The sequence below is a fragment of the Chroicocephalus ridibundus genome, chromosome 1 (assembly GCF_963924245.1).
Source record: "Chroicocephalus ridibundus chromosome 1, bChrRid1.1, whole genome shotgun sequence".
Taxonomy (NCBI): Eukaryota; Metazoa; Chordata; class Aves; order Charadriiformes; family Laridae; genus Chroicocephalus; species Chroicocephalus ridibundus.
The window spans coordinates 71,179,936-71,202,921 of NC_086284.1; the positions used below are offsets into that span (position 1 = coordinate 71,179,936).

General features: G+C 44.4%; 1 long non-coding RNA gene across 1 annotated transcript in view; it reads left to right on the forward strand.

Moving 5' to 3' along the window:
* LOC134521424 (uncharacterized) overlaps positions 1-22,744 on the forward strand; it is a 35,334-nt gene extending 12,590 nt beyond the window's left edge. The window contains exon 3 of the long non-coding RNA XR_010072756.1: positions 22,574-22,744. This is a non-coding gene — a long non-coding RNA (uncharacterized LOC134521424). The remainder of the gene's footprint in view (positions 1-22,573) is intronic.
* The last annotated feature ends 242 nt before the right edge of the window (positions 22,745-22,986 follow it).

A 22,986-nucleotide genomic window follows, 5' to 3' on the forward strand; every position in this document is an offset into this window, starting at 1 on the left:
AAAGCGTGCAAAGCTAGGAAGTAGGTAATGTTACTGTTAGGTTGTTCAGGAAGGCACATCATGTGTACTTTGCACTTCACATTTTATGATGCCAAAAGTTAAATGCATAATATAAAATTTGCAGAAGCTGAACTATATGATAATTATTATAATTGGGGATATTTCTCTCCAGGGAGTGAGCTCTAATAGTAAAGGAGTCACTTGATGTTAAAATAAAAATCTCCCTGTGCATTGATTAATTAAATAAAAGGAATCCAGGAGGTTCATTGCATAGTAGTAGGCACATGATTTGTACTTTCTATGGGCCACAGTATGTATTTATTAACAATGATATCTTTGTTTACTGGGAGTTAAGACTGTAGCAGGACATATCCTCTCATCTGAAAATTACAACTATGGAAATGAACACCTAAGTAGGAAGATGTATAATCCTTTTCATTTTCATATTGCCCATAACAGCAGCAATACCATGCTCCATGGTGCTTCCATTTCCATTTCTGGTACCAGCAAAAGCAATACTTACCTCACTTTCATCAGCAAATGTACCTCAGGCTAACAGCAGCATACATGAATGAGGTATTGCTCTCCAGAGGCATGTCAGAGAGTGCCCTGGAGTTCTGAGGGCAAGTGAAGTGCTCTGGCTCATCATCCACCCTCTCAGTGTCTCCAGACCTTTGGGGAACAATGTCTCACATCTGGTCCTGAATTTCTGCAGAGGCTGAGTATGTGTTCAGTTGGCAGGTGCGTAGGCTACGTTTGGTGGTAGGCGAAGCATCCTGGAGCCCTGTTCTGGCACTGAGGCCAACTGTCACAAAGTGGCTCACAACTTTATTAATAAAGCTCTTACCCTTCAGCAAAGGGCAGCCACATCCAAACCACCTGCTGGAAGTGGTGCCAGGGCTGTACTAATTTTTGAACTATGCTTGGCAAAGTCCTATTTGGCACAGACCAAAGCTGTGCCTGCAACTATTCTAACAGTGTAATTGTACAGTATAGCTGATTGATGGACTTCCCCTGCCCAGGAACTTTCCCTGACACTGTTTAATTTGTTAGTATATAGCCCTAGAGACTGGCTCAATAACAGAGTCCCAAGAATCACTTGCATCACTGAAGCCAGTAGCAGCTTCCAGAACAGCGTAGCAGGTCTCAGGTGAACCCTTCTGTCAGGACTGCATGCAGTGTAGCAAGGCACCGTGGCATAACTTGGCATTGCTTCAGCCCAAGATGCAGCCAAGGTTTAAGTTGCCTGCTGCCCTACTAGAGGTTGAGTACTGGCAGAACCAAACCCACGAAGTGCAGTCCTGTGGTCTACATGGCAAAGAGCACTGCTTCCTTCTCTAGTTCTCTCAGGCACTCTTCTTTCCTTTCTTCTCCATCCCAGTCCAGACCTTCCTTGCCTTCTGCCTGCTTCTCTCCTGACCTCTGCTGAGGTAGACATAGGCCAAGGACTGTGATCTTTTCTATGCCCTGGCTTCGGGCATATTTAGGAGAAAACCTCTACTGACTTTAAGATTACCTTTCTTGATGACACTGGGGTTGCTGTACACAGTTATTACCTCTGCTGGGGGTTGTTCTCCTCATTCTGCAGGCTGGGTGGCCTGGGCTTAGAAGAGGATGACTGTCTCCCTTGAGGTGCAGAGGTGGTTGATGCCAGGTGAGGTGACATTTGCTCTGATCCGTGGGGAGCTGGGTGGCAGCACACACTTCCAGACCTCATCCTATTCAGATGAGATCTAAGTAATTTTCTCAGGATACAGCTACTGTAGCTCTTGGGCTCAATCTTTTCATCAGTATATTTAAGTAGAATACTATAGATTTAGAATTAGATGAATTAAGCTGTCTGTCCTTAGGAACTGATGGTATTTTCATCAGTGCTGAGTCACCTTGGGTAGCAGGTCAGAGTGGTTTCCTCATGACCTTTGGACTGAGGACACTGCTAGAGTTTTTAGGTTCTGGATGTATTATGTGATGTTTAGAGTTAAAAAGGGGCTTTTCCCGAGATTTGTTGTCAGGCTTGGTAGAACAGCTACCTTCTAAAATCCCTCATGACCAACTCAAACAAAAAAAAAGGCCTGGAAAAAACAATCAGTACAGGGAATGCTTTCCAAACTTGGGGAAATTCCTCTGAAATTCACCCCCTGCCAGACGACTCCTTTTTAAATAAGAGACTTCTAGCACAAGTCCCTGTGCTTATTTTGGTTGATGCAGTGTGACACGAGGCAAGCAGTTCAAAGGCTGAGGCAGCTGATCCGATGTTCGTAGACTGACATTGAAAAAGAAGACTCAAGTGTTTTTATTCTGAAATTATGTTCTTAACTGACTCATCAAAGTTATTTTTATTATATTAGTTTAGAGGAATAGGATGATGGCATAGTGATAAAGCCTGTTTCTCCTAGGCAGCCTGCCCGTGATATTTGTTTGTTGTCTTTGTAAGTACATTCTATTAATGGCATATATTTTTACTATGTAGATGATGCAATGTAAGAAGCCACTTTCCACACAGTTTATTCTGAGATTGTGTGCCATAACATTGCTTATACTGATATGAATATTACTTCAGCTTACAGTGGCAGAGAGATAGCTATCTCCACAGGATAGTAAAACAGCTGATTACTTCCTGAAGCACCTCTTTAAATCAGGAATCCTCCCAATAAAATGCCTTTTAAAAATCCTTTTAATATTAGAGCATACAGCAGTTAATCACCTTCAAAAACTGTAGGTATGGAGGTAAAAGGAGGAAAATGTCCTTCCTCTTTCCACTGGTACTTCATCCTTGTTTGAGTTTAAAGTGCAGCTTTGATTTAGTATTTTTAAATGCCTTCATTTAATAATGAATTCAAAGTTAATTTTTTACAAAATTGAGAACAAAACAAGGATGCTGAAAGCCTCCTCTCAGTCTAGACTGCAATTTTTTGTGTACAGAGGCAAAATGTTTGATGTCATTCCTGAGTAATGTTGAACAATGTTTTATCCATCAGAGTTATCCAAATACAAGCAAAGGGCAGCTCCATATTTCAGTAACCTGACTGGTCCCTTTGTTGGATGGCAGCTCCACGTAGCTGCAGATGGTCATATGATATAAAAGTATAAGACATCACAAAAAGAGGTGCTGTAAGCTCTGGAATCTATTTATTGCAGTCTGTGCTCATATTTGCACTTGATCTTGTCCTTAGTAGAAAAGTTCCAAAAGTTTACATCAGTTAGTTTTATTTGATCTGTGTAAACTAGAAAAAAATCCCCAGGGCTGACACTTTGAATCCAGTTCAAACTTGTTTAGATTAACTTCTTTTAATTAGCTATCTAAGTGAAAACAAAGCAAGGATAAAATCACTTCCTGTGCACCACTGATGGATGTGTCTTCAGTGAAGAGTTAACATGAATTATCCATGCTTGAATTACTCTGTTTGTATTAGCTCTGTTTGCATGAAAGCAACCACACTGTGAAATAACACTTGAGTTTGTTTTGTCCATGCTATGCTTGTATGTAATGCTAAGAGTTGTGGATGGGCATCCTATGGATTTCTTTACTGGAGCAAGCTGCAAAACAAAACAAAACAAAACATCCCCAGTTAATTGCTTATAAGAAAAGGCTGACCTCTTTAGATGAGCAGAAGGCACTGAAGGACTGTATATCCTTGAAGTTTTCCCATGGAGCAAACATATGTCCCTGCTACAGGGAGATCAATTGTTAGACTGCATCCATTAGTGGGCCAGCCAGTTAGCGCTACAGGCTTCACCACGCTGAAGATTCTATGTATGAGCTGAATTTGGGCAACATTTAAGCTAAAGTTCGCTTTGCAGAGGCGCTCCTGCATTTGGGATTTGCTCTCCTGCACAATAAGATGCAGATCTTCTAGTGTAGCAAGAGTCCTTGTATTTCTCAGATCTGCTTAGTGACAATAACATGTCAGATTCGGGATGAGCTTACCTGGGTGCACTGTGTCTGTGCATGCTTTTGAGGTTGGGTATCTGCTCAGAGTGGCAGTCTGCATATTTTCCTGAGCCTCGTTCTATGATATACCCCATTATACCTATCCTCTGACATATCTATAAAACTTAGTAATTACATTAAAGGTGTATCTTCCCTCCCCCAAAGTTAAAAAACAGGAAAGAAGGTAACAGTTTGCAGGACAGGTTAGTAAGCATGGCAGCTCATTGTTGAAGGAAATCAAAAATACTAGCCAGCGTTTCCAAATAGGAATCGATGTTTGGGAATCTAAATAAGTATTTGCTCACTTAAATTAATGGCCTGAGTTTTGGAGGTGTTGAGTTGATGCAAACTCTGAATGTTTTTCATCCTCAAAAATCTGGCCAATTGCTTTCATGTCTCTATGTGGAATGTACTCACCCAAGTTTGACAGTTTTGGCTCTAAGGTTTAGCTTGACTGAAAACAAACTGGCTTCAAAACTGTAGGGGAGGTTAGCAGCAGCTGCTCAAACCTATGTATCCAAGAAAGTAAATCTTAAAATGTCAAATGGATTTCTTCTCATGAAGTCAACCAGCAATAAACAGGAACAGAGACATACCTGGCAGGCGAAAACCAGACCTCAGTCTTCTGCTGCTTGCTCAGATGATGTTTCTGAGCAACCCTGCCCTGGATCAGGGGCTCAGGTGGACTTCTGTACAGGAACCTGAGGCTTGTCATGTTCATAACAACATCATTTCATGGCTAACTGGGGAGGTCCCAATGGACTGGAGGGTAGCAAATGTAGCACCCATCTACAAGAAAGGCAGAAAGGAGGATCCAGGAAACTATAGATCTGTCAGTCTGACCTCGGTAGCAGGGAAGGTCATGGAGCAGATCATCTTGAATGCCATTACAAGTCATATAATGGACAAGCAGGGGATCAGGCCTAGTCAGCATGGGTTTATGAAAGGCAGGTCCTGCCTGACGAACCTGATCTCCTTCTATGACAAGATGACCCGATTATTGGATGAGGGAAAGGCTGTGGACATTGTCTACCTAGACTTTCGAAAAGCATTTGACACTGTTCCCCATAGAATTCTCATGGAAAAACTGGCGGCTCACGGCCTGGATGAGCATACGATCTGCTGGATCAAGCACTGGCTGGATGGGTGGTCCCAAAGAGTGGTGGTCAATGGAGTTAAATCCAGCTGGTGGCCGGTCACAAGTGGTGTCCCTCAGGGCTCGGTGTTGGGACCATTTCTGTTTAACATCTTTATTGATGACCTTGATAAGGACATAGAGTGTATCACCTGCAAGTTTGCAGATGACATGAAGCTAAGCGGGAGTGTTGATCTACATGAGGATAGGGAGGCTCTACAGAGAGACGTGGATAGATTGGACCGATGGGCCAATGCTAATGGCATGAGCTTCAACAAGGCCAAGTGCCGGGTCCTGCACTTGGACCACAACAACCCCATGCATCGCTACAGGCTTGGGGAAGCGTGGCTGGAGAGCTGCCTGGCAGAAAAGGACCTGGGGGTTCTAATTGACAAGCAGCTGAACATGAGCCAGCAGTGTGTCCAGGTGGCCAAGAAAGCCAATGCCATCCTGGCTTGTATTAGAAATAGTGTGACCAGCAGAAGGAGGGAGGTGATTGTCCCCCTGTACTCAGCACTGGTGAGGCCACACCTTGAGTGTTGTGTCCAGTTCTGTGCACCTCAATAGGAGAGAGAGATCGAGGTGCTGGAGCAAGTGCAGAGGAGGGCAACGAAGCTGGTGAAGGGCCTGGAGAATAAATCTCATGAGAAGCGATTGAAGGAGCTGGGACTGTTTAGTTTGAGGAAAAGGAGGCTGAGGGGAGACCACATCACTCTCTACAACTACTTGAAAGGACACTGTAGAGAGGTTGGTGCTGGTCTCTTCTTACAGGTAATTAGCGATAGAACAAGAGGGGATGGGTTCAAGCTGCAGCAGGGTAGGTTTAGGCTGGACATTAGGAAAAAATTCTTCACGGAAAGAGTGGTTAGACACTGGAATAGGCTGCCCAGGGAGGTGGTGGAGTCACCATCACTGAATGTGTTCAAGTCGCGTTTAGATGTGGTGTTAAGGGATATGGTGTAAGGGAGAACTTTGTAGAGTGGAGTTGATGGTTGGACTCGATGATCCCAAGGGTCTTTTCCAACCTAAATGATTCTATGATTCTATGATCTATGATTTAGATATTTCTCTCTTTGGTTCTCAGTGATGGAGCTGTGAGCTGGCAGAATGATAACCTCTATATCATCCCTCCTCAAAATAAATGAATAATCCTGCAGGAAACAAGAGCTGCCCGTGCTGTGACAGACTGGTAAAGAACTGCTGTAAGATGTTTGCAATGCTTTGTGCATCTGCTGGTAAACTAAAGTTCAAAGTAGAAGGATAAAGGTAGTTAGCAAGCTTTCCAATTGAATTTGGTACTGCTGAAACTCAAAAGCTGAGAGCAGAATTAGTGAACCTTTTGGATTTAAGTATTTGAAATTCTAGCATAAAATTATCTTTCAGTAATGGAAAAAATAGAAATTAATATTGGAACGATTCTGCATTCAAGAAGTGCAAATCTGTCTTCAAGTTCATTTAGCAAAGTGACATTTAAATTACTATGAAGAATTGTGTGCACTATATGTTATTTGTAATTTCATAAAATGTTGGGATGAGATTGTCCTGGGATCAGCATGTGATTAAACTGATTATATACCTTACATACATGGTGTGTTTCTTATTCAGTCACAATCAAAATACAATCTACTTTTATTAATATAATAATTTAGATGTCATAAATGAAATCTCAGTTAAATATTTTTTAATTTCTATTCACAGCCTTTTATTCTCTATTAACAAACTAATTCCTCTCACCTAAAAAAAGACTCTGCTTTTCCCATCACCACGATGGCTGACATCTGCTAGGATGACCCTTGCCCCTAGCAGCAAAGCACCACTATGTAGAAATGGCTGACAGACAGATGCTCTTCTCCTGATTCTAAAGAACTTTAAAAATATGGATGGGTGCAGAAGAGGGCACCAAATACTAACCGTCAAAGCAGACACTGTTTTTCTCTCCTTAACACCCATGCTGAGTATTTTTCTTTTCCTCACTCCCAACCCCCGTGTATGCATATGTGTCTTAATACTCAAAATAAATCTTATTATTTTATTTTGAGTCCAGGAACACTTACATCCAATTTCCTTCGGGCCTGTTGATCTTCCTTTCTCTGCTGTGAAAATAAGGATGTGAGTAGCAGGGAAGGAAAGAATATGCTACCGTAACCCACGCTCGCACTCTGTGTCTCTCCTGACTGGCATCTTTAATGTCAGGCAGCAGAGATTAAAGTCACTAAGCCCAGAAGCCCACGTTTCAGTTCCTGCTGCACTTGCTGACCCCACCCTGGGTGTTATACAAAGAGGACTTTTAATGTAATGTGAAGACTTTATGGTTAAAATTACCTCAGGAAATTCCAGAATTAAGATTTCTGGTGTGATATGTTAATGGGACTATATTGCACAACTAGCACCTTCTGTGATTTTTATTGCTTTTATAGTTACGGCTTATTATCTGTCACACATGCATTCTGCCCCAGTTCTTCAAAGTCAATTGAAGTCAAAATAGTCAAGGTTTCATTACAGCTATCCAGGGATAAATGAAGAATTACATGCTGATGGTAAGGGGCAGGGGTAGGGCAGAAGACAGAAACGACGACTTTACCCACTCATGGGATCCCTGTTGTCCCTGGATCACAGAATTAGACCCCTCCAGCATTGTTCTCTTTTCCTGGCCCTGTATATATTTGTTGCATTTTTTTCTATGTTGTGGCTGAATATCTGTAGTCTGGTCCATACATAATTCCCATGGAAAAAAAGGAGTCCCAAATTAGAATCCCTTTGGACTTGGGCAAGTGTAGTTTTCCTCTGGATTAGCAGAGCACTGAACTATGTGGAAACTAACTGCCTAGTTTGTGATGTATGAGAAGAATGCTTTGTTTTGGTGTCTAGGAAACTTCATGGCTGAAAGCAAAGGCATTGGTAGATGTTGGACATATGAAAGGCAGTTATGCTGTGCTTGTTCAGAGACTTGAGAAACAAGCAGATGTTGATGTGAAAGAACTGAAAAAGTTATGAATCAGCAAATAAAAAATTGAATGTTATTATGGGAATACAGATAACTGCTAATAGTGGAATATTCTGGACATATCTGTCTGTCAGTCTATCTCTCTAATAATATATGTGCCTGAAGAAACGTGGCAAAATGTATTCATGCTTTTCCATGCATGGGATAGAAATGTATTCATGCTTTTCCATGCATGGGATAGAAAACTTTCATCAGATCTGCGTGTTGTTACGGCTATGCATACTCATAACTCAAGCTGTGGAAAAGCTTGGGAAACAACATGGGTGCTAGTAGCTCAAAATCAGGGTCTCTAAAAATCTAGAAAAGGTACATAACATAAACTACTCTGTAGACTAACGGCGATGCTCAGAGACCACTGATGCTAAAAGCTTCAACAAGAAGTAGCTGCCTTTGTGTGTTAATTCAGGGTACTCGTCTGTCAAGTTGCGGAGGGATTTCTTAGGGTCTGTTCCAGGTCTGAGAAGGGAAAGGAGTCTTGGATAAAAGTTGTGCAAACATCACAGTCAAATCATGGAAAGCTGAATGCCACTGAAATATATTTTGGCTTCTACTGAAAAAAAAATTATTTTAGACTGCAGCTTGACTGTATCTTTTTGCTTCTCTTCTTTGGTTCCCATCTTGATTCTTGTATTGCAACTGATATAAAGTGTTTGTTTCCATTTTCCTGGATCTTCACTGTCTATTCCTACTTGACCTATCAGTACTGCCATTATTTTGACTCTTGCATCTAATTGTCTGATGAAACCACAGTTACTGCCCACTTACCACACTTCCAACCAAATAAGCACTTTCCCCCTTTCACTCAAGGTTTCTCTTGGGAAGAACTCATTCCTCTTTACCTCATTCCCTGCTTTGAAAGCATCACGGTGATGCCTGCAGCACACATAAACAGCAATCAGGCAACTGGCTCCTGACCATGATCCCGAACAACATCAGTTCGCTCTTTCTTTGTGTTTCCCTGTCAATATCCGTGTTCCCACTGATGTCTCCAGTTCCATGCTCAGACTGTCTCCTCTTTTAGGCAAGGGCATCCTTTGTGAATTGCTGGTGCAGCACCTCATCGTGCAGTATAATGTGGGCTCCAGGTGAGAGCGTAAGACAACACACTGGGGCTGGCTGGTCTTAGGCGATCGCTATACTCCCCTGTGCGGGAAGACTGTCTGCCAGTTCCTGTACTGGATCTCCAGGCCACTGTCAGAGGAGAAGAGGGCTGGTTCAGCTGGCCCTTCTGACCCAAACTGCTGTACGAAGAATTTCTGGGAGCAGATGGAAGTGAAGACTGAGTAGGGTCAGGTCCCACTTTCTCACTATTATAATGGCCCTTTGGTTTGCAAGAAAAGTTAAAGCTGCCCTCTGAGTCTTTTATTTGGAAGACGCTGCCTGGCGGTCTGCCCCATCTGCTTCATCCAGGCAGTGAATCAAGCCTGTTGTACTTAAACCATTGACCCCTACTCTGAGAAATACCAGAGAAGAATAGACTTTAACTAAATCTTTCAGTAGCACCCTTGCCCCTTATTTTTCTCCCTCCCTCCCATTGTTTTGAAGCCAAGTCACTTTTTGTTTGCTGGAGGAAGATTAAACAAAGGAACCCACCAGCGGCGCCGGGGGCTTTTTGACGCACGTGTTGGTTGTATCACTCAGGCAGCCTTCCATCAGGTATGCCCGTACAGCTGCAGAGCCATTCACCGCCGAGCTGTAAAACTGCTGGCAGGTCTCACCATCTGTGAGGAAGACCGTGTGAGAACTTCCCTCCTTACTGGATGGCTTTCAAGACAAATGTCACCGCTGACCCCATTAAGATAGCCAAGGTTCAAGAAACAGCATAAGGCATTGCAAGGCTGTTCTCTTTTCTGTCCTGGTTGAGCGAGTCATGCAGTTTTTCAGATGTTCCCGCATCAAAAATACTTAAATGCTTGTAACATTTTAACATCGCGAAACACTGAGTAATTGTGAGACTCCTCCCATTGAATGTCTGAGACACCGCGGCAAAATTAGGGTCGGAAATTGTGGAATTTTTAAGCTACGCTGCTACCATAACAGGAAAGAAAATGGGAGGGCAAAGAAAAGCAAAGCCAACCCAAGAGCAAGGGCTAGCACTCAGAATCTGGTTTGGTAGCCTGGCACAGTCTCTGGAGAGAAATAACATTGACCTCTGTACCTAGTCCATCAGCCACAGATTCTGGTCTTGCTGTTCACAAAATCAAAATTCTTTCTTCCTCAAAGCCCTTGCCAACAACTCTCCCATCCAGCAGTGCATGAATTTCATTTCTAGCTGATTCTGAAAGACATTGAATTAAAAGTCATTTGAAACGATATCTGACTGTTGCAATGCAAGCATCTGTAGCTAAGACCCGGGCCTCCCTATAAATTATTGTTTTGGGTATCTCATAATCATATAGAGCTAAAACATATATTTCTTCTCCGTCTGTTCAGTATTCAGGTTACATAGCTAGCCAAATATTGTTACCCCAACATCTTTGCTTTCATGGGAAAATGTACATTTAAGCACGAAAAGCCAAGTCATTTTATCCAGAGACAAGTTGTCTTCTCTGTTCTTTTCCTTAACCAGTATAAGTTTCATCTGCAGCTGTAATAGATGCGGACAAGGGGAAATAACCACTAGGCTCCTAGTTCAAAGGCCACAGAAATCAGTGAGACATCTTCCTTTGCCTTCAGTGGATCTTGGATTATATCCCAAAAGCTGACCTCTGACTTGACAAAGATAGTTACTAGCTTCTTGTTGAGCTTAATGATGCTTAATGAACATGTCTAAGACATATTTGAGCAGTCCTAGGATAGCGTGAGCAGGAAATACACTGAACACTAACATGATTTAAAGAGATAAAAGTTATCTGGCATTTTTTAAAGATTAGCTCACACCATCCAAACTTTTTAATCCAGATGCAGCTAGCTGTTACGGTTGTGTTAGCCATCTGGTACTATAGTCTTTGGCTGAAAACAGAAGCAATATGTATCACCACTGGTTTTTGTTTCCAGGAAAAAGGAACGCTGTTTTTATGATCATCCATTCATTTGGTATCAAGCACATTTCACACATGAGTTAACTGGAGACCTGCAGTTGATATATTCTGTGGTAAGAAGAAGCTTTGTGTGGCTGATGGTAGAAGCAGAGAGGCAGAGGGAGAGGCTGCAGTTTCAGTGTAACTGAATATAATATATTTGGGGGTTTTTATCTTTCCCTTCATAAAAAGATTCTTTATTCAGTGACGCATTGTCTCATATAACAAAAGGGTTTGTAGTACTTTCTGGTTTTGCAGTTCAAAGCGGATAACATCTTCAGCCATATTTTGCTAAGCATAAAAACATTTGTAATTGCTTTCCACTGACCTGCCCAGCAAACTACCAGTAATTTATTTCTATGTGTTTACACACTTGAAAACAACGTTTTATTTTGTTCAAGTAACAGATGCATGCAAAAAAATTACCAACAACAGAGAGCAGAAAGGAAACTGTGAAGGCAAAGGACATAGTGGCTGCTTAAAAAGGGTGTTCGTGGTACATGGGTACACAGCAGCACCAAATGACACCACCCAAGGGAACTTCCTGGCTTTTCATTGCGGGGCGGGGAGAGTAGATGACCTTTAAAGGTCCCTTCCAACCCAAAACCATTCTGTGATTCTCTTCAGGGAGACACAAAGTCTTTTCAAGAAGAAAAGGAGTGCTGCTGCCACACCATGCAGTAAGGGACACCAAAGTCTCCTATATCTCTGTGTCCTGGAGACAAGAGTAGAGTCAGAGCAGTTCTGTAACCTCAGGTTTCTCTATGTTTCCTGGGAAAAAAAGCTAGCACCCAAAAGAATGGAAGAAGATAACAAATCCTGGGTTCGCAGTTTGTGGCTTCATTTGACCAATGCACAGAGTTAGCAAGTGATGGAGCCCAAGAAGGATGCTCAGCTATGGCCTGCCTGGCAGCAGTTGCGTCAGTTTTTTGGACCATAGAGGCCAGCTCCTTTACAGGTTGCCCTTAAAAATGCCCCCACTCTCTATTTCAATGAAACAAACCAGTATTTCTGTCAGGTTGGTGTGTAGGTCCCTTCTCTGCTCCTAGTTACATCCAAGCTGACCTGTCATGCTCTTTTTTGAGAGGCTCACTGCTCTGGCTCAGCTCCCAGAAAGCAGACTAGCATGGAGATTTTCCCTGTGCCATTCCTTCTATATCAGCATAAGAAATTTCATACCCTCAAGGGCCCCTGTCAGCACTTACCACCTGACAATTTTATTCCAGGGCTACTGGTGGCCAGGAGATGCCAAGGAGGGCCCCATGGCCTTTTCCTGAGCTGTCATTCAGCTAAGGATGATCCTGCATCCCACAGTGTTCAAACACCCATCTTTACCTTATACATGTCATCCAGCTATTTTGTATCTTAGATACCTGTCACCTCAGTATCTAAATCCCAAAGGAACAACTTAAGGAACTGGGGGGAAGCTGGAACTGGGGGCAGATTTCAGTGGAAGCTACTCGTCTAACCCGCTGAGGTGTCTGAAACGCTTCCACTGAGGTATATATATCTAAGTACTTGAATAGCTTAAAGGATCTGGGCTTAAGCGCTGATGTGACTGTTGAAAATGGCTCCTACGTCACTTACGCTTTATTGAAAAAAAATTAAGTGTTAAATACAGAGAAGCTTCAGAAACGCTGCAAATGTATATATATAGCTGCGCAGGCTTCTCTGAGCAACAGCAAGTTATACCAGCCAGTATAGCTGCTCACAAGCCTGCAAGAACAAACAGATGAAGAGGCCCAATAATCCAGATTCCTAAAACCCCACCGGAAAAATATGCTAAGCAATAGGAGCTAACATTATGACAATGACAATTACTCTTGAGATTAGACGAGTCCACCACATTGCAGGTAGATTAGCAGGCGGCTGGATTCACCCTGGCCATTAAGATCTAATAGGGCATTCTGTTTCTTAATAAGTCAAACTTTATAAATCTGGTCTTCAAAATGGTCTTGGGAAGTGTTCTGCACGGACAGGTTCTGCTGCGGTTGAGACGCGGGGCTATGCCTGCACTTCCCGGAAACAGCGAGCTGCAGCAGGGAGAAGGTTAACCTCTGTTTCTTGCCATTTGCCTACCATCCGCCTGCGGTCCAGCTGACTGCCGTGCAGGCAGGCTCTCCGGCATGCCTGGGCATCCCCGGGAATATGGCTTTCCATATGATCTGAAGTGCCATGCGGCAGCCATGCCTGCAAGCCTGCAGTTGGCGCAGCAGGAAAGGCTGATCTTGAGGACAGACTTTGGCAGGCAGGAGAGACATCCCCTCGAGGGAAACTCCATGTGTTTTCATTGAGACGGGAGCTGGCAAACGCCGCCTTTTACACGGTCCCGCTATTGCCATTTACAGTTTGTGAGCAGTGAGGGTCAGACCGCCTGCCTGTGGTGTACCTGCAGTTGTAAAACATCAGATCTTCTTTGTTATTTTTCTGTCTGTGTCTATATTTGTGCTGCGTGAAACCACTGTTCGTGCCTGAAGAAGAACCCTTGCTAGCGGTATCAGGATTGAGAGGAGTCCCCAGCCTGTCCTCTGGCTGACGGAGCTGGAAACCTCCCTTCGCAACTGCCGCTGTTTTGCACTCAAGTGAAGCAGCAGCTAAATCTTGTGCCTCGTCCTCAAAGTGCCTGGCAGTTTTGCTAGCTCTGGGAGCAGCGTCACTGATAATTAAAAAAGGAAGAAAGGGGGGGAATGAGCAAATGAAATGAGCAATATCCAAAGCAAACAAGGAAAGTAATGGCATAAGGGGAGGCAGCGGGTGAGCTCCCCTTCCCTGCTCTGCTCAGGGCCTCGGCCATCCTCCCACCACCATGGATTGGCGTGGCGACATGATGGGGACACAGCCACGTTTCGGGGCTAATACACATCCTCCATCCTCCCCATCACAGCTGCATCTGGCCCTGCGGTGGGTTATCCTCTCTCTCCAAATGTTCAAGTCATTATCAGTTTGACAAATCCAATATATATAGAAAGATCTCCAGGCAAAATCTGTATTTCCAGAAAACAAGATTCCTATACCATCTGCAGCTAATTGTTTCATACCATATTCGTCTCAGTCCTGCTGAGCCTACTCTAGGCCTGCTGAGCCCATCACTTACCCTGGTTTTACACTGGAGGAGCTCCACTGTCTTCAGCGGATTAATGCGATTAACACTTTTGTGTGCGAGAGCAGAATCCAGGGATGAAGGAGCATTCACCGCCACCCCAGAGCGTCCTCATCATCACCTTAACACTGACAGGGACACACTTTGGTGGCGAGCGATGAGTCTGGTTTTCAGGGAAGAGGGAGGGGAGGCAGCCAGCCAAAACTCAGGTTGCGGTGAGGAGGGGAAAGACACGTCACTGCCTCCGAAATCAGATCCAAACCACGGGGCAGGGAGAGGCCGCTGCAAAGGGCTGCAGCAATGGCCCTGGGCTCCCCTCTTGCCTGGGGTGATTGGCAGCATTTCCCCTCAGTCAAAATTAGAGAAAACAACAGAGCTCAGCAGTAATCTCGATTCTAGAGCCTTGTTGAAACTCTAGACACACATATCTGACAGATACAACAGAGATTAATGAGCCATGACCAGAAGTTTGATTTTTCTGTCAAGTGCTCCCATCCGTTTTTAATAAACAGAGGAACAACATAAACTCCAGCGCCTGCTCTCAGTTGTTTAAACCGGGCAGGTTGCTTTTGGTACCATGTGTGTCTGAGCTGACTTATAACTCCAAACCACTGAAAAATGCCGGGGGTTTATTTGGTATCTTTTTTCTCCTGTTGGCCCTTTTGTGGCTCCTCCTGTGATGAGCTTTGCTCCTTGCATATTGTTTCTTTTCTCCTCAGCATGGGCTGTCTGGTGTTTTACCACTGGAAACTGTCGAACATAATATGTTTACAGCTAAATGAGTTCCATTTAGTGTCATTGGTGTATTACATGGAGCACATAAGTGCCTAAAAAGCCCACTGCTTTGTTTTAAACAGCGCTCCGCTTTATTTTTTATGGCGTTTTGGAACATGGCTTCCTCATCCCTTCCAAGTACAACAGGCTGAGCCAGCTAAGAGCGGAGCCTGAGGAACACGTTGTAGTCTCTTCATGCTTCTGGTTACTTACATTACGATCAGGCATTGCTCTCATAAAATAATAATCAGTACACAGACATCTGAATTTGTCAGGAATTCATGGTAAAGCAGTCCCTAAGGATTTGAGGCCACAGAAATGTATCTGAGAATTCCTCTATTTTTATTTCTCACATAGAAATAATCTCTTCTCTTTCACATATCTCTTTCATGATAGAAGCCACAAACAAAACAAAAGACTATCAGAGGATGGTTTATACCCTGAGGTATTTATGGGAGGGGAAAAAAGAGAGCGAGAGAACGCTGCCATAAATCTAACTGGCCACAGAATGTCACTCTTGCTCCATGCAAATAAAGCTGAAAGTGAATTTACCTGGTAATATAAAACCTGAGTCTTAAGGAAAGCAGCTCAGGGAAGATCTTGCCTGTAGAGAGATGCAGTGTGGCTATGCAGGCATGTACGAGTGGGTACACACACTCACTCCCACAGGGAACCGAATGACGTGCCTGAACAAAATACCTTTGCAGACCTACGGAGCTCTGATCCGGGTCTGTATCCGAAGCTGAATCCTGCAGACAACTCTTCTCCCAAAGGGTCTCGCCAATGGGTCTGCACTGGGGGGCTTGGAGGGAGGAAACCCCTGGATCCTAATAACCCTCCCCGCGTTGAGACAGGCGTACACAGAAAGTCCCAGCCTGTGCTTAGGGCACTTCAGTCTCCCTGCAGAAAACACCTGATTTTCAGTAGGATTCTGGTTGTGACTGAGGTCCTTTCTGGGAGGCAGGCTCAGGGCCATGGAGAAACAGACTAGGCTATATTATTTTAAACAAAAGCTGCTCTTGAATAGAAAGCACTCTCAGTTTCAAAACATGAAATAAAAGCTGCCCTGAAATTGAAATTGTCCTTGACTTGATGCCGCCTACAACTGAAATTGCCACTAAATTTAACAGACCGATGCTTAGCATTTAATTGCCCCTGAAAAGAAGTCACCGTCAGGAAGGCACAGTATCAAAAACCAAATCTTTTGTTTTTTAGTCAGGGCTTTGTTTCAAGTAGCAGGCACCTGCTTCTCCAAGCTGTGACCTTGACCCGAGTAGGATGCACAGGTGAACCCCCGTGCAAGGGAGGGACCCCACCGCAGTGCCACCTCTATGTAGAGGGAAGGCACCAGCTGCAGGGCGCCTCTGGATTTCTCCTTTGGGAAAAAAGCTTTCCCTGGGTCCAAAATAAGACTGGGGAAGCAGAGCAGGGATTATCTGCTGGCCCCCAGGGTTGGAGAGGTCTGGGGCTGAAGGACTGAGACCTTCCCCCTTCCGGCCTGGTGAAGCTTCTCTGGAGAAGATACTAGAGCTTGCATGATCTGTCTGTGGTCTGCTAAAAACGCATTTTTACAGATTGGCAAAGGTGAAAGAAAATGGTTTTCAGCTCTAATCGTATTTTGCGTAACTGCAAGAATTTTTCCTGTCTCAGGTTGGCCCCAAAAGTGCAAATCTTGAAAAAAATTTGAATATAAAGAATAAGATACAAAAATTCAGACCAGATCAAAAAGAAGTTAGTTCTGAAATGTTGGTCTTTGGTAAGCTGTGAAGTGTTTTGACTTAAGTTTTGGAGTTTTTTTACTATTTTGGTGTAAATCTACTTAGATTTCAAAACAGAAGCTTGCTTTCAGTCTAAAAATTACATCTTTTCTTTTGAAAGTATAGAAAGAGGATATTTTGATCATTTTTAAAAACATTTTCCAATTGTATTTGAATACGGTGTATTCATAAAAACATCCCCTCTCCTCCCTAAGGCTTTGATTTTGACAAATCCACATTTTCCAGTGAAAAACATTTCCCAGTACACTTCCCAATTTTCTCTAATATTTACATCTGTTCTTGTCTGAGAACATGTCACAGCTGTAGATCAACAGGAATCGCACAGAACACGGTTGATTTGTGGTCAAAGTAATATTTCTAAATCAACTTGCATTTAAGAGTAGTGAATAGTACATGTCCATATACCAGCAATGTATCATAAGGATTTTGTAGTGCTTTGATATTTTTTACATTTCTTTTGCATAATTACACATGATTCATGTGTAATTGTAATTTTTACAATTATTTTACATAATTACATGTTATTAGAGCTGAAATTTGGGCAGAGTTAAAGACTGCGAGCCAGATCGTCAATGTTTCAGGCACCCGCCCTGATGGCATCATCTGTCTCAGGAGCTGCGCAAATTGGACCAAAAGGGACTACTGTCCTCCAAAATTAGAGCCACCCCATAGCGATACACGTCTGCGGAGTGGCAAGGAAAAGGAAAACTCTTTGTCTCTGCCACTTTTATCCTTAGCCACAGCTTTGGCGTCGTATCGTGTGATCCCGGTTAGACATGGAGCTCCCAGGGAGTCGAAAGGAAATTCATGGGAAGCTGCGCACCGCTTTCCTGCATCTGTCCCTGCTCTGCCTTCATCCCTGGCCCCCAAACCACAGGCACTCGGATGCAGGCAAACCCACTGAGGGGCTTCCATTCAGTCCCAGAATATTGATTCCTCTGGCAAAAATATCAAATTTTCCATGCACTTGGTAAATAAGGGGAGGAAGGGTCCCGCACGCAGCATCCGTGGGGCGTTTTCTTCACCTTCACCAGGCGGCTCAGGCTTTTTCGTCATAAAAGTGGTTGCTGAGTGGGACACACTACCCTCTGTGACGGTGAACATTAATAACAAGCTTAGCTCCCGGGCTTTGCCAGCGACCACTTTCTGACTGGCTTTCTGCTCCTCAGAGCCCAGGAAGGCCTCTGTCGGCTGAGGCGCGCAGGGTGGGTGGATGCCTTGCTTCCCTGCCTGGATTATCCCTCGTCCCCTCTGCATTTTAAGAGATTTGGTGGGCCCGTTAACAGCTTCTACCTGTTTTAAGACCTGTGACAGGAGGCTGAATGGCTCGCTTCATGCGGCCCCGTTCGCCCGCCGCTCCTGCTAGCGGTGTTGACATGATTTATGTAAATCATAAAACGCGGCGGGGTGACCTCACGAGTGTCCAGCTCTCCTCACGCACGTCTCCGGGCAGAAGGGCTAGTATTTATAAACAGTGGTATATTCACGTCTCAGTAACCTGCTTTATTTACACTGCTCGCGCAGGGCCGCTACCACACAAATGAAATATTATTCCCCGCCATGTGCGTTTCGTTTTTCTGTCGGCTGTGTGTTTTCTTTCATGCGTTGCCCTCGCTGCCGCTGAGCTTGTCGGCAGCTCTCCCCGGCACAGGGCTGAGGAGAGGGGAAAGGGGAGAGTTACGTTCGCTGCCGTTTCCAGGGCAGCGTGGTGACAAACGAGCGTGGGACCCCCGGCCGCCAGACTAGCGAAGCCTGCGTTGGGGCTGCAATCTGCACCCTGGTTTCCGCAGGCTGGAGGGGAGCGATCTGGTCCCCTTGTATTAACAACTGGTCAGGCTGCCACAACACAGCCCCTCGTCACAGCTGACCCCCGCCTTTGCTCATGGCACCCCCAGCCCATCGCATCCTCCGCTTGCTGTGCCGCTGCTGGTGGGATGCTAGCTCCTGGGAGATCCCGGTCTTGGCCATGCTTTGATGAGGGCAGCTGAAAGTTAGTCGAGGCATAATCAAGCTTCTCAGGCATCTGGGTACGGCTGAACCAGCTGGAATTTTCTAGCAAAGTCATCTTTTCGCAGTCATTTTTAAGGAGATCTTTTTACTACAGCCTCCAAAGAGCTCGTTTCTGGCTCATGAATTAAGAGAAAAACGTCTTCTCTCCCAAAATAATCACAGTAATGAACTCAACAATAAAAGCTGCTTATCACCCTTCTGGTTTTTGGGTTTTCTTTTTTCATATTTTCTTTTTATCACTAATTAAAAACAGGGAAGGAAGGTTTAATGCTTTTTAAAATATCTTGTTTAAAGTTGTGTCTAGTTCATTATCTCCCCGGCTTCTGCTGTTTTGAAAATGTCTTTTTTTTTTTTTCTTCTAATTTTCTCATCGAGATGTTTACGGTAAATATTAACTTATGAACAAGTCAAGAAAATCAATAGCTGGAACTCCGTCAATCTTGAAAGACTGTGCGCATTTCAAAATGAACTCCACGGCCTGAAGCTCCAGAGGAGAAAGAGCTCTCTATTGCCTTTACTGATGGAAAGGGAAAAGTATCTCATAAAAAAGCTCCGTTTCTGTAAACTGCATATGCCTGACTCCTCTAGCAGCACTTGAATGACATCTAAATCATGGGGCCCTGGAGTGCTTGCCGGCTTCTGGATTCAGATGCGTGTTCTGGCCACATCCTGGCTGTGTGCAGGGATGGGACCTGTGTCTAAAATGGATCCTCCTGTCCTGTACCATGGTTTCCACAGGAAGAAAACGCCTGTGTCTGGACAGGGAGGGGACAGTCGGTGCTGTGAAATGCCATGGAGGCAGGGAACATCTCTCCGGTGTTCGTTAGAAAGCAGAGCAGGGGCAGAGCTAAGGAAGGATCAGGATCTGGGCAGCCACTTATTTGCTGGGTACCCCAGGAAAGTTCAGCTGCCAACCTGGGGTCATGGGCTGTGGGATGGGGGAGCAGCTCCGCTGGGGCCGGCAGGCACATCTGGAAGCAGACGTTTGGCTTGCGGCTGCAGCCCATGTGTCAGGTTTGGTGTGTGTCTGGAAAAGTGCTGCGAGGACCATCACCCCCGGGACAGGGGCGGGGAGAGCGGGAAGAGCCAGATGACTGAAAAAACTTGCTAAGGGAAAGTACTTTTCTCTTTATGTGCTTGCATATCCTTTTACCTGGCCTCCCAGGTTCACAGCTGCATTGGCTTTCCCCGCGATGGAGGAATTTCTGTTTGTTAAAGGCATTCGGCAAGGCTGTGGTAAGTCTCCATGGTTTGCTGGTTGGGATCACAAGGCGGTTTAGTTATTTGTCAAAAAGCACTTGTTGAAACCTGGGCCCTTTTGCGTTTCCCCATCTTTCAGAAGGTTTTTAGGAAGGGTCTGATTCTGCCCACCCTCCCTCATAGCAAATAGCCCTTTTTTCCCTAGCGGCAGTGGGATTGCCTATGCAGAGCCTGCACAAATAGAGGTAGCAGAATTGGCTTCAGGAAATTTTCAATATTCTTGAAGTATATAATAAATTATTTCAGAAATCTAAACGACACTGAAATGAAAAATTGTCCCATTGAACCAAAAAGAAATTCGGCTGGGGATCCCCCACATTTAGTATTTCATATTTTGAAAAATATCAATATTCACTTCAGTTCCTAGTTGAGGAACTGAGGCCACATTGTAATTCTTACAAGATGGATTTCCTGCTTTCACTCAAGAGGTTTTTCCCCATAAAGTTTGGTAGGAAGTGTGTTGAGCCTCATTAACTCTCATCTTGTTGCTAAAACAGTGCTGGAAACTGTTGGAGCTGTGTGTTAGGCAAAGCTGCCTTGGCTGCGTGGACAGCAAGTGAGGAGTTGCTGCAAGGCGAGGTGAACCAAGGTATGGTGAAAAGCAAAAGCAAATCAAATAGGATTGCAGAAGGAAGCTTGTCTCCAGTAACACGTAGTGTATCCCATTGTTCTCATGTGTCAGTACCTAAGGTCAGATTTCCCTTCCAAAATCAGACAGGACTGAGCTAGGAACTAAGGGGGACACTTCAGAGTGCTATTCTTTGAGATAGCTCCACCTTTATTCCCGCTATATTTAATTGGCTGTCCACAAAATCACCATAATATCTCTCTAGATCTCACAAAAACATATTTTGCTCTTGCTCTCTCCATCATTCGTTTTACCCTGGCGCTTTCTGTCAGCTTCTGTAGAGTTACTTCTCATTTACAGAGGGGTGCAGGAGAGGAGAGCTAAAGACTTTGCATCTGATTTTTTACGCACAGTGCGTAGTCTTCCTTTATCTCTCTCAGTCTAGCTCTCAGTGAAACAATAAGAAAGTTGCCTTGAGGATCTGGCTCTGAAAACACTTCAGCACCTCCTAAAGAGAAGACAACAGGAGCCAGCAGTGCTCAGGATACTGCATCTCATGGGCCTAGACTGCGCTCTTGCGCACATTCTGTCTATTTTATTCCCTGGCTCAGGGTGGGGATAGCCCATGTACATGACTCCAGATGCTGGCAATAAAGAGAACATTGAAAGCAGAGTTGGGCCAAAATGTTCTCTTTGGATTTCTTTGGGAGTATGGGAAAGTACAGATTGAGATTCAGGATGTAAACTTTCCCAATGGAAAGACTGATACAGTCAGTGCGATTTTTAGGTGGCGGGGGAAGGCTGGGGAAAACCTGTTCCCCTCCAGTGTATCTGCTGCATGAAGTGAGCAGTGACGCTTTCTAAGCCGGCATCAGAAATTCTGCCTAGGATGCCGGGTACCGTATATCGCTGAAAGGAGAATAACACGGTATTGATGTCCAACTATGCGGGCTTAACCTTTTAGCCCCGAGGGACCGCTGGGAGTTTTGTCTGAAGAGTGCCCGCAGGGTCAGGGCACAAATTTGCAGGTGCAAAATAGCATTTGCAACTACAGATCACAAAGGTGCAAATGTCACGTTCTGGTCTTTTGCTCTGCCATCCGCCAGGCTGCAGGCGGAAAGCCGGGTGCTGCGCGGAGCTCCGGGAAAACCCATGAACCTAATTGTTTAATAGCATTCCAGTCAAAGGATGTATGTCCTCCTGCTTCTGTAATGTGCATTTTCGTTTTCTGGCTGGGCTCGGACACCGCCTCTTTCTGACAGTTTCTCGAGTCGTGACCTTCAGAGTCTGTGTGTGGCTTCTCTTTCTTTCTGCATCCAGCCTGGAGATTTTACAAACCTCCCACCGAGGGGGACGGATTATTTTAGATCACACTGACACCTGCATTCTTTTACCTTTCTGTGTTCCCAGAGAGCTGTAATATTTACCAACAAGAATCTCTTCTCAATCTAATCCTGTTCACATGAATATCACATGAGGCTACCTCCTGCAAGAGGCAGCCTTAAGATGTAATGCATGTTTTTGTGCTTACCGTCTTCCTTCCCTTGTCCTTATTTTGCCTTCAAAGGGGCTGTGTACGCGAGAAGGGTGAAAAGACATGGGCCTTGGACTGCAGACCTGCCTGAATTATGGCGGGTGCAGCTCAATATTTGCTATCCGGAGAGCATGCAGTACAGTGATTGCATTTATTAAACATGTCAGGGTAATTTCCAAACTCCGGCACTGCCACAGCACTGTGAGAGAAGGCTTGTATTGCTGTACGAGTCCAGCTTGTCTGCCAACATGTCTACCCGTTCTGCAGGTGTATGAGTTACAGCCCAAGGCAAAAATATCCATGCCTTCCCCAAAGATCTCATGGTGCTTCTGCAGGCCAGATGGTTCCAATTTGAGGCCTACGCTCGGTGATGTAGCTGTATTGAGTTTCTTCCCTGAAACCAACAAAACCTGCTTTAGCATTTTGCTTGGATTAAAATATTTGTCCCTTTTTTCACAGGGCAGAAGAGGGACTCCTGAAGCCACTGAAGGAAGGAAATCATTACAGGGTTCTACAGAAGTAGGTCATGTGCTACAGCTGCTCATAGTTTAAGAGGAAGAAACATGGGACCTCAAACATGGAACATGACTCCTTCAAAATGCTTGAGAGCAACCCAAGAAAAACATCCTTAGAGGCTTATTTAATAAACATTATCTATAATAGTCTCAATGTGTGCTCATGTTTCCTTAGGAGTTTGCACCTACTTCCCAGAGCTAACAAGATTCCAAAATAGAGCGCAGAATAATTTAATGAAAAGGATTTAATAGTTTGTGTTAAAGCTAATATGGTCCATTAGGAGCTGTCATTTTATAAACAATGAAGATATGTTACCCTCTCTATTGCCGTAAAGCCATTCCGAGCAAGGTTTGTAA